Consider the following 10875-nt stretch of genomic DNA (forward strand, 5'->3'; position numbering starts at 1 on the left):
CACAACCCCCACGGCTCTGTCACCAGCGAGGCGTTAGGCCTATTTTTGCTTATCTGAAAACTTACAGCCAAGTTCTGCTCAACAAAACACTGTACAGAACATTCTTTCTGAGATGTTTTACTAAGAACTAATAGAACCTTGTCCATACTTTATATTCTTTTTCACAGCCTAGATTAAATTCTTTCATCAACCAGAACTTGTGGGGTCTTGCAGGTGGGTGAAGCGGAGTCAACCATTAGGCAATAGAAAAGATCAAAATGAAAGTTAGTGAGTACATGAGAAGCTATTGTATCACGAGATTAGCTAGATCAAAGTTAATGAGCTTGAATACCATCACATTTCCAAAATCCTGAACTTTCATGTAAGAGCTAGTTTGAAATTGACTACCATTTCATTAATGGCAATAATAAAAATAATAGACAAGTTATAATATTGCTGAGTGCCAGGTCCCATGATAAACTGTTTATCTCCATTATTTAACTTTAAAATCATCCCTTTGAGGTGGGCCCCTTATTACAGTGGTGGGAGGGATCAGAGAGAAAGGTTGAGGAGACTCTCAGGAGGTTCAGAGCAACTACTTACCAAACAGTTTAGAAAATTTTCCATCTTTACCAATGTGGACCAACTGAGTATTAGTCCTGAAAACTTTCTTATAAATTTTTTAAAAATTTAAACAAAATTTTAACCTTGCTTTCTAATTGTTATTCTAGCTACATTTTACTCAGAGGATTCCATTTTACAGCAAATCATCCAAAAGACAGCACTGTTACTGCTACATGCAAGAAGGTGTGACCTTGAGATAATCATTTTACCCGTTTGGGCCTTAGTTTTCTCATCTGCAAAATAAAAAAGTTGGACTAGATAAACTTTAGTTGTTTGTCAGTTCTAAAACAATGTATCTAGCTAGCTTGACACCCCATTGGCAGGAACTACAACAATAAAATATGGAAAAATTGTCCATACTTTCAAATCCAGTAACATTTTAAGTCACTTTTAAGCCATAGAAATTCCAACTACATCCACTCATTAAAGAGCCAGTCAATCTTTCCAATCAAAAGAATAAATGAAGCGATTGATTTAAAGACCAATGAAATTAGCCAAACTATCCTTCCCTATGACTTGCCTCCATGGCTGAAATTTCTGTCTTCTCCATTAAGGTAAAATGTCAGGTTGTTCACACTGTTGGTTTCTTATTCATCATCTACTCTTATTCTCTCCTTATTATAGAGTTCCATGTTTTTGTTTTTATCTGTTTGTTTTTTAGATAACCATCCAACCTCCAGCTACAGAAAGGCAATTTAATTAGTCTGAGTCAATCTGTCTTTCCAGTCATATACAACTCTTGTAGTTGGCTGGACCATGTGACTAATTAAAGTCACTAGCCAAGAGTCGGACACGACTGAGCAACTTCACTTTCACTTTTCACTTTCATGCACTGTAGAAGGAAATGGCAACCCACTCCAGTATTCTTGCCTGGAGAATCCCAGGGACACAGGAGCCTGGTGGGCTGCCGTCTATGGGATCACACAGAGTCGGACAGGACTGAAGCAACTTAGCAGCAGCAGCAGTCTATAGTGGGTTGTGGATAGAAGTGATATGTGTCACTTCCAGGTAGAACACTTAATTGCAAATATAAGTCCAAACTCTTCCCCAGTGTCAAGACCAGTATTGTTGAAGATGATAAAGGCTTAGTTAACTTAGCTCCCTAAGAAAGGACAATGTGGAACAGCCCACCTCCTTCCTTCATCAAGTCAGGATGGATATACAGTTTGAATAAAGGCTACACCTTTGTTTAAGCTACTGAGATTTGGTTTTGTTTTTTGTTTTTTTACTGCAGTGTGACCTAGACTCTAAGTTATGCCAGATCCTAGACTATTCTAATTATTAGACCTGAAAACTGTGTGAAAGTGAAAGTGAAGTCGCTCAGTCGTGTCCCTGGACTGTAGCCCACCAGGCTCCTTCCTCCATGGGATTCTCCAGGCAAGAATACTGGAGTGGGTTGCCATTTCCTTCTCCAGGGGATCTTCCCGACCCAGGGATCGAACCTGGGTCTCCTGCATTGGAGGCAGACGCTTTAATCTCTGAGCCACCAGTGGTCCTGGGGTAAACGGACCCAATCAGAAGGATTTTTAGCCCATGCTTTGGAGAGAAGATTCTCTCCTTTCTACCAGGTATGAGCAAATCAGCCTATAACCCAAATTGCCACTGGCAGCAATCTAACAGCCGTTAAGAGGGACTAACTTAGAATGAAGCTGACCAACTAAGAATGGCAAACAGAGAGCAGAACCTTGAAGATACAGCTGAGCTGATGGTTATATTGCTTCTGAAGGCTAATCTTCTCTGGACTTCTAAATCTGCAAAATAATAATTTTGTTTGTTTGTCCAAAATACTATAAGCAGAAAATACATCTTCAATATTTTTAATTTCATCACAGCTCCTAACACAGATCTATCTCAGGAAACACTCAAAAATATTGAATGAAATAAAATTTATAAAAAATATAATAGCTGTTGTCTTCAGAAATAAAATATTACCTGCATTAACAAAGGGAAAAACGTTATTTGAATCAACTCAATCTTTTTACAGGTGAAGAGATTTAGACTCAGATATGTTACAAGACTCATGAAGTTCACATAGCATTGGTATGGCAGAACCAAAGGGGAAAAAAAAACTAAAATAATCACTTCATCAAAAATGACCATAGTTTTCAACTCAAGATGGAGAAGTAATAGACAGTAGATTACCCTAGTAGTTAAAAACATGGAAGTTAAGACAACTGTAGCTTACTTATTAGCTGGATGATCTTAACCTCCTTGATCCCTGGTTTTTCCATCTATAAAAGAGGTTAACAATCTCTAGCTCATAGAGTTGTGAGAAATAAACAACTCAACATGTAAAAAGCACTGAAGAAAGTGCCAGACACATAGTAAACTTTCTATATATTGCAGCCATATCAAAAGTTGTGTGTGTGTGTGTGTGTGTGTGTGTGTTAGTCACTCAGTCATGGCTGACCCTATGCAGTCCAACCCCACAGACTGCAGCCCTCCAGGCTCCCCTGCCCATGGAATTCTCCAGGCAAGAATACTGGAGTGGGTTGCCATTGTTTATTCATTGTTAAATTAACTTTTGTTTTCATTAGGATAGATACTGTTCTCCTTTATCATTTATTTAATTCAGGCCACTGACCTATGTTTCTCCATCTTGTATAATGATAGTATAGTCTATATACCTGTGTAGCCAGCATACCCCTTTCCTAGAGAAATGCTTTTCCCATTTCCACATTTCCATCACATGATAGCAGCCAAAGAAGTCATATTACTGCTGGACTGTCCCTTTGGCCATAGCTAACTGGTCAAGAGGTGAATTTCTGATACAAGATGAACTGAGGAAGCCATTCCTCCAAGCTTTTTAGACTTTGGAAGAGAGGTCATGTCAAGCCTCACCTAGAATAAAATCTGGGAGACGTCATTGGACATTTTTTGTCAAGTGGAAAAAAAAACATTCTGCATTGGAGAGATAAAGCCAATGGACAGAGGGAAGCAAAGAGTGTAAAGAAAATGTCATTGTTACACTGGAATTCCCAGTTCCAGTTTTTCTTGACCAATAGCAGAATCTTGCCTTTCTTCTTCTTAGGCTTGCCTTGTCCAAGGATTTCTCCCATATTCTTCCAATATATTTCCTATTTTGCATAAGCTAATTCCAGGTGGATTTATTTTAGGTGCAGTTAATTTAACAATATACTATATGAAATAATAAAGTAAAAATAATAATAAAAGGGAAAGTCTATGATTACCTATCTTTATTAATAACTTGAGTGATGCCCTCTAAGAATATGACTATCAAGTTTATAAAAATCAATCAATAAATTTTTTCAAATGCCAACTATATGAAAAGTACCTGTGGCAGAGACTTCAAATTACCCCCTTTTAAATATCCTCTTAGGATAACATGGTGGTGGCAGCCTGAAGAGGTGACCAAGAAAAAGAAATGCAAGAAGGCAAAGGAGTTATCTGAAGAGGTCTTACAAATAGCTGAGAAAGGAAGAGAAGTGAAAGGCAAAAGAGAAAGGGAAAGATATACCCAACTGAATGCAGAGTTCCAGAGAATAACAAGGAGAGATAAGAAAGCCTTCTTAAGTGAACAGTGCAAAGAAATAGAGGAATCTCTTCAAGAAAATTGGAGATATCAAGGGAACATTTCATGCAAAGATGGGCACAATAAAGGACAGAAATGGCAAGGACCTAACAAAAGCAGAAGAGATTAAGAAGAGGTGGCAAGAATACACAAAAGAATTGTACAAAAATGGTCTTAATGACTTGCTTAACCATGATGGTGTGGTCACTCACCTAGATCCAGACATTTTGGAATGTGAAGTCAAGTGAGCCTTAGGAAGCATTACTATAAACAGCTAGTGGAGGTGAAGGAATTCTGGCTGAGCTATTTCAAATCCTAAATGATGGTGCTGCTATCATCTATACCCCAATACAAAATAGTTTTGGTGTTAAAAAAATAAAATAAAAATTAAGCTAAAAAAAAAAGATGATGCTGTTAAAGTGCTGTACTCAATATGCCAGCAAATTTGAAAAACTCAGCAGTGGTCACAGGACTGTAAATGGTCAATTTTCATTCCAATCCCAAAGAATGTTCAAATTACCTTACAATTGCACTCATTTCATATGCTAGAAAGATTATGTTCAAAATCCTTCAAACTAGGCTTTAGCAGTATGTGAACTGAGAAATTCCAGATGTCCAAGCTGTATTTAGAAAAAGAAGAGGAACCAGAGGTCAAATTGCCAACATCCGTGGATCATAGAAAAAGGAGGGAATTCCAAAAAAATCTACTTCTGCTTTATTGACTATGCTAAAGCCTTTGACTGTGTAGATCACAACAAACTGTGGAAAATTCTTAAAACAGATGGGAATGCCAGACAACCTTACGTGTCCCCTGAGAAACCTGTATGCAGGACAAGAAGCAACAATTAGAACCTTACATGGAACAACAGACTGGTTCCAAGTTGGAAAAGGAGTACATCAAGGCTGTATATTGTCACCCAGTTTATTTAACTTATATGCAGAGTGAAATTTCTTACAAGCTGGAATCAAAATTGCCAGGAGAAACATCAACAACCTCAGATATGCAGATGATACCACTTTAATGGCAGAAAATGAAGAGGAACTAAAGAGCTTCTTGATGAAGATGAAAGAGGAAAGTGAAAAAGCTGGCTTAAAACTCCACATTCAAAAAACAAAGATTATGTCATCTGGTCCCATCATTTAATGGCAAATAGAAGGAGAAAAAAGGGGAAACAGTGACAGATTTTATTTTCTTGGGCTCCAAAATCACTGTGGACAATGACTGCAGGCATGAAATTAAAATACTTGCTCATTGAAAGGAGAACTATGACAAATCCAGACAACGTATTAAAAAGCAGAGACATCACTTTGCGACAAAGGCCCCGCTAGTCAAAGCTACGGTTTTTTCCAGTAGTCATATACAGATGTGAGAGTGGGACCATAAAGAAGGCTGAGCAACAAAGAATTGATGCTTTTTATCTGTGATGTTGGAGAAGATGCCTGAGAGTCCCTTGGACAGCAAGGAGATCAAACCAGTCAACCCTAAAGGAAATCAACCCAAATATCCATTGGATGGACTGATGCTGAAGCTGAATCACCAATACTTTGGCTACCTGATGCAAAGAGCCAATTCACTGGAAAAGACCCTGTTGCTGGGAAAGATTGAAGGCAAGAGGACAAGGGGGTAACAGAGAATGAGATGATTGTATGGCATCATCGACTGAATGGACATAAGTTTGAGCAAGTTCCAGGAGACAGTGAAAGAGAAGCCTGGTGTGCTGCAGTTTATGGAGTTGCAAAGAGTTAAACACAACTTAGCCACTGAACAACAACATATATTTTCTTATTCCTTCATGGTCCTATTTGCCACTCGAATAAAATCTTATATTTCCTAGTCTCCTTTGTAACGGTTATGACCACATTACTAAATTCTGGCTGTTGAGATATAAACATTGTATGGAACTTCTATTTTTTTTAAAAAAAAAAGTCATAAAAGGAATGGAGATACAGTCTTCTGCCTACTCTCCATCCTATTACCTAGGGTATGATGTGATAATTAGAGCCCTTTTAGCTATCTTGGACCCCAAGGAGGATAGCCATACACTAGGGATACCATAAATGAATAGGAAAGAGCATGGCTCCCTGACAACCTTGTGAAACCACCATGCCAATCCTAGACTGCCTACCTCCAAAATTCTTTTATGTAAAGATATATATATATATATATATAAGTTTCTATCTTATTTAAGCCATTATCATCTAGATTTTCCTGTCACGTGTCACTGAATCTAATCCTGGTACAATTCCATAGTAGCTTGATAAATTATATTAAGTTGGTTGTTCAGTTCAGTTCAGTCGCTCAGTCATGTCCGACTCTTTGCTATCCCATGAATCGCAGCACGCCAGGCCTCCCTGTCCATCACCAACTCCCGGGGTTCACTCAGACTCACGTCCATCAAGTCAGTGATGCCATCCAGCCATCTCATCCTCTGTCGTCCCCTTCTCCTCCTGCCCCCAATCCCTCCCAGCATCAGAGTCTTTTCCAATGAGTCAACTCTTCACATGAGGTGGCCAAAGTACTGGAATTTCAGCTTTAGCATCATTCCTTCCAAAGAAATCCCAGGGTTGATCTCCTTCAGAATGGACTGGTTGGATCTCCTTGCAGTCCAAGGGACTCTCAAGAGTCTTCTCCAACACCACAGTTCAAAAGCATCAATTCTTCGGCGCTCAGCTTTCTTCACAGTCCAACTCTCACATCCATGCATGACCACAGGAAAAACCATAGCCTTGACTAGACGGACCTTAGTTGGCAAAGGAATGTCTCTGCTTTTGAATATGCTGTCTAGGTTGCTCATAACTTTTCTTCCAAGGAGTAAGCGTCTTTCAATTTCATGGCTGCCGTCACCATCTGCAGTGATTTTGGAGCCCCCCAAAATAAAGTCTTACACTGTTTCCACTGTTTCCCCATCTATTTCCCATGAAGTGATGGGACCAGATGCCATGATCTTCGTTTTCTGAATGTTGAGCTTTAAGCCAACTTTTTCACTCTCCTCTTTCACTTTCATCAAGAGGCTTTTTAGCTCCTCTTTACTCTCTGCCATAGGGTGGTATCATCTGCATATCTGAGGTTATTGATATTTCTCCCAGCAATCTTGATTCCAGCTTGCGCTTCTTCCAGCCCAGCATTTCTCATGATGTACTCTGCATAGAAGTTAAATAAGCAGGGTGACAATATACAGCCTTGACGTACTCCTTTTCCTATTTGGAACCAGTCTGTTGTTCCATGTCCAGTTCTAACTGTTGCTTCCTGACCTAACTATAGGTTTCTCAAGAGGCAGGTCAGGTGGTCTGGTATTTCCATCTCTTTCAGAATTTTCCACAGTTTATTGTGATCCACACAGTCAAAGGCTTTGGCATAGTTGGTTGTTAATGCTTTACAAAAAGAGAAACAAATCCCCAAAAGTTTGAAAAGATTTGAGAGAAATGTAACAAAGACAAATACATGGTAGTGTTACATTTTGAATTTTTAAACCAACACTAACAGTACAGTCTTTGAAAAGATGGGATAGGTACAAGAGAAAAAAATGCTCAAAGAGAAAAATTCCAGCCAAAAAAATAATTATCCCTGTCAAAATGTTACAAATACTTGCTCTAGTAAAAGTGAGCTTTGCTGAAGTCACCAAAGTTACAGTGTTCCACTTTGCAGTAGCAAAAACTCTTTGAGTTCACTCCAGGCAACATTGGGTTCTAAGGGAAAAAACCAACTCTAACCAAACTGACAAAAGTCTGAAATACCAGAAGCCCTTCAGGGCCGAGATCCTGCCTATCTGTCTTGATCACCATTATGTAGCATATTTATCAAATGAGTTAATTAATTTTCATTGCTGTATAACTGCCAAGGGGAAAATCAAGAAACTAATAACCTCTGGTTAGTCAGGATCTTCTACGGTTTCCATGGGAACAAGGAAGTATAGAGTTGTGGTTCAGAACATAGATTCTAACTATATTTGATACTTGCTCTGACACTTAATAGTGATGAGATGTTGGGAAACTGTTTAAACCTTTCTCTGTCTTGTTTTTTCACTCATGTAAAATGGAAATGACAACATTATATACCTCATCAGTTTGCTGTGACTATAAAATGAGTTATTAATATTAAATATAAGGCTCTTAAAAGCAATTCCTGGCACAAGAAAACCCCTCAATAAATGTTTGCCATTTGCAGCTCTACAAAAACCCTAAGCTAAAGCAAGACTTTGTGAACACTACTGTTATTATCAGATCTAAGTTCAAAGTTAAGATAACATGAAAACAGAATCTCAGGAAGAAAAAAAACAAAAACAAAAAACAAGGTTTCCTGGACCAAAGGCTGAATGTCATTTCAGTTCTGCACTACATATTCCAACACAAATGCTGGCATTTAAGACAAAGGGTAAAGGTTTTAAAAACAACCCCCTATAAATTGTGCTGGCATGATTACAAGTAGACTTGTAAACTTACACAGACAGGGTCAAGTGGGCTAACTTACATGTATTTCAAGGCTGATCATTTAAGCTTAAAATATACTACCAGTCTTCTGGGCTCTTATAATCACAGGTCAAACAGCTGAGAAGTCTATCCAACTTCCAGAGAGGGAAGTCTTGTTGGGTCTTGTCTTTCTTTACTAAGTCACATCGTAGGTCTTCTGGCCTTCAGTAAGGTGTTATTTCCAATTTACTCTGTCAAGCTGGTGGTGGCTACCCTGGCACTATGAGCATGAACATGGCAGACCCTTGCATAGAGGCAGGAGGTGGACAGACCCAAGAATTGACATACTGGGTACCCTGCTATATATACTCCTCTCCCTTGCTTTCTCTGTCAACTTTTCACAACCCTACTAATCCCTCTAATATTCACATATAGATCTTATCACTCTATCCTTCTATTCTCGGTACTTAGCAATTCAACTCAATCTCGTCCTTCATAGGGGCCTTTGAAAATTCCCCAGTCCATTGTTTCCACTAAATTTCAGTCTTGGTTTTGTTTATGAAGTCGGGTGGGCTGTATTGGAGTTTATCTCCATGTGGAACATCGAGCTTCTCATCAACAAAATAACTTGCCCACCTACAATGGTCTGATCACATCGTGAATTCTGTTCACAAGGAGAAACCATGATCTATGTAATGCAACACTTGTGGCTCCTCTTAAGTGAAAGCCCTATGATAATGGGACAAAACTATCTTCACATATGAAAGACAGACATTTCGAAAGCTAATCTCTAGACAAGTTTTATTAAAAGCTAATCCTATCATGTGTTAATATCAAGCACTTATGAATATCTAATATATAAATAGTAGAAATGGAATTTGTAAAGGTCTGAATTAACAACAAGAGAGACTGGGACTAATGTCTCTGCCACACACAACAGATGACCTACACAATCATATATGGCATGGCTCTGGATGCAATGATTTAAGAAATAACCAAGAGATGAAGTAGATAGCAGCAGGTGAATTTCAAAAATTTTCAAAGATGTGATAACTGATTAGGTGAAAAAGTGACTAAAGTTAAGTGAGATTTGAGACAAATAAATCATTATTTGATATCATTAATATAACTGATGGTTGAGTATCACCACAATTGGATTCCCAGGTGGCACAGTGGTAAAAACTCTACCTGCCAACGCAGGAGATGCAAGAGACACGAGTTCAATCCCTAGATCAGGAAGATGCCCTGGAGTAGAAAATGGCAACCCACTCCAGTATTCTTGCCTGGAAAATTCTATGGACAGAGGAGGCTGACTGGCTATCATTCATGGGATCAAAGAATCATACATAACTGAGCAACTGAGCACACACATAACCACAATTAGAATTCAGATCTTCTGGTTCCAAACCAAATATTCTTTGCATTCTGTCAGGCTCAGTATTTCATTTACTTAAAAACAAAATCCTAACAAACCATCATAGAATCAGATGGATTTATCATTGTTACCTCCAGCACCTAGAATAGTGCCTGGCCTCTAGGAGATATTCAACGCATAGTAATTGAATGAATGGATGAGTAAATGAACAAATGAAGAAAGTGGAATTTGTTTCCACAGAAAAGATCTGACTAAATGAAAGAACTCTTGTCTTTACGTGTTGCTAGATCTTGAAAATGGTTTCCAAGGAAGTTCTAATAGTTTTTAATAGCTATTTTTAAAGGATCATAGGAAAACCTTACACATACTATGTCCACATTCCTAAATAATAGAAGAAATCCAATTAACTTTGTCTTTCTTTTTATAGGCGTATTCTTCACTTTAAAAATAAGTGCCTAATAAAATAATCTATGCAGTCTTCTCGCTTTTAATATTCTGTGCGCCTCTAAGAGAAAATGTGCTTGATTAGTTCTCCTCCGCAACATACAATGAATGAATTTACCAACTCCTCCCAGATAGATATGCAGTGGCCATATTTTTTTCACCAAATGGAGTGAAACTAAATCTAACAACCAAACCTAATAGTTAAAATCTGAATTTTCCTGAAAGGTCTAAAACATATGGATATCATAGGTTAAGTCTGAAGTATGTAAAACCTGCATTATACTTAAGATTCCTCACGATCATGCCCTTAAAATTTCCTTGGCAGTATATCAGATCTGATGTTTGCCAATATGACAAAATTCTGATTATTTAGGCATCTATTTTGATTGTATGAGCCCATGTAATAGTATTTTGAATATTCAAAGAATATTTTTGCCTTCTGTGAGCTTAACTAAGTAACAGGGAGGCTAAGTGAAGCTCTGGTAAATAGGATTGTGCACATATCATTTTGATT

This window comes from Capricornis sumatraensis, chromosome 2 (genome assembly GCF_032405125.1).
Source record: "Capricornis sumatraensis isolate serow.1 chromosome 2, serow.2, whole genome shotgun sequence".
Classification (NCBI taxonomy): domain Eukaryota; kingdom Metazoa; phylum Chordata; class Mammalia; order Artiodactyla; family Bovidae; genus Capricornis; species Capricornis sumatraensis.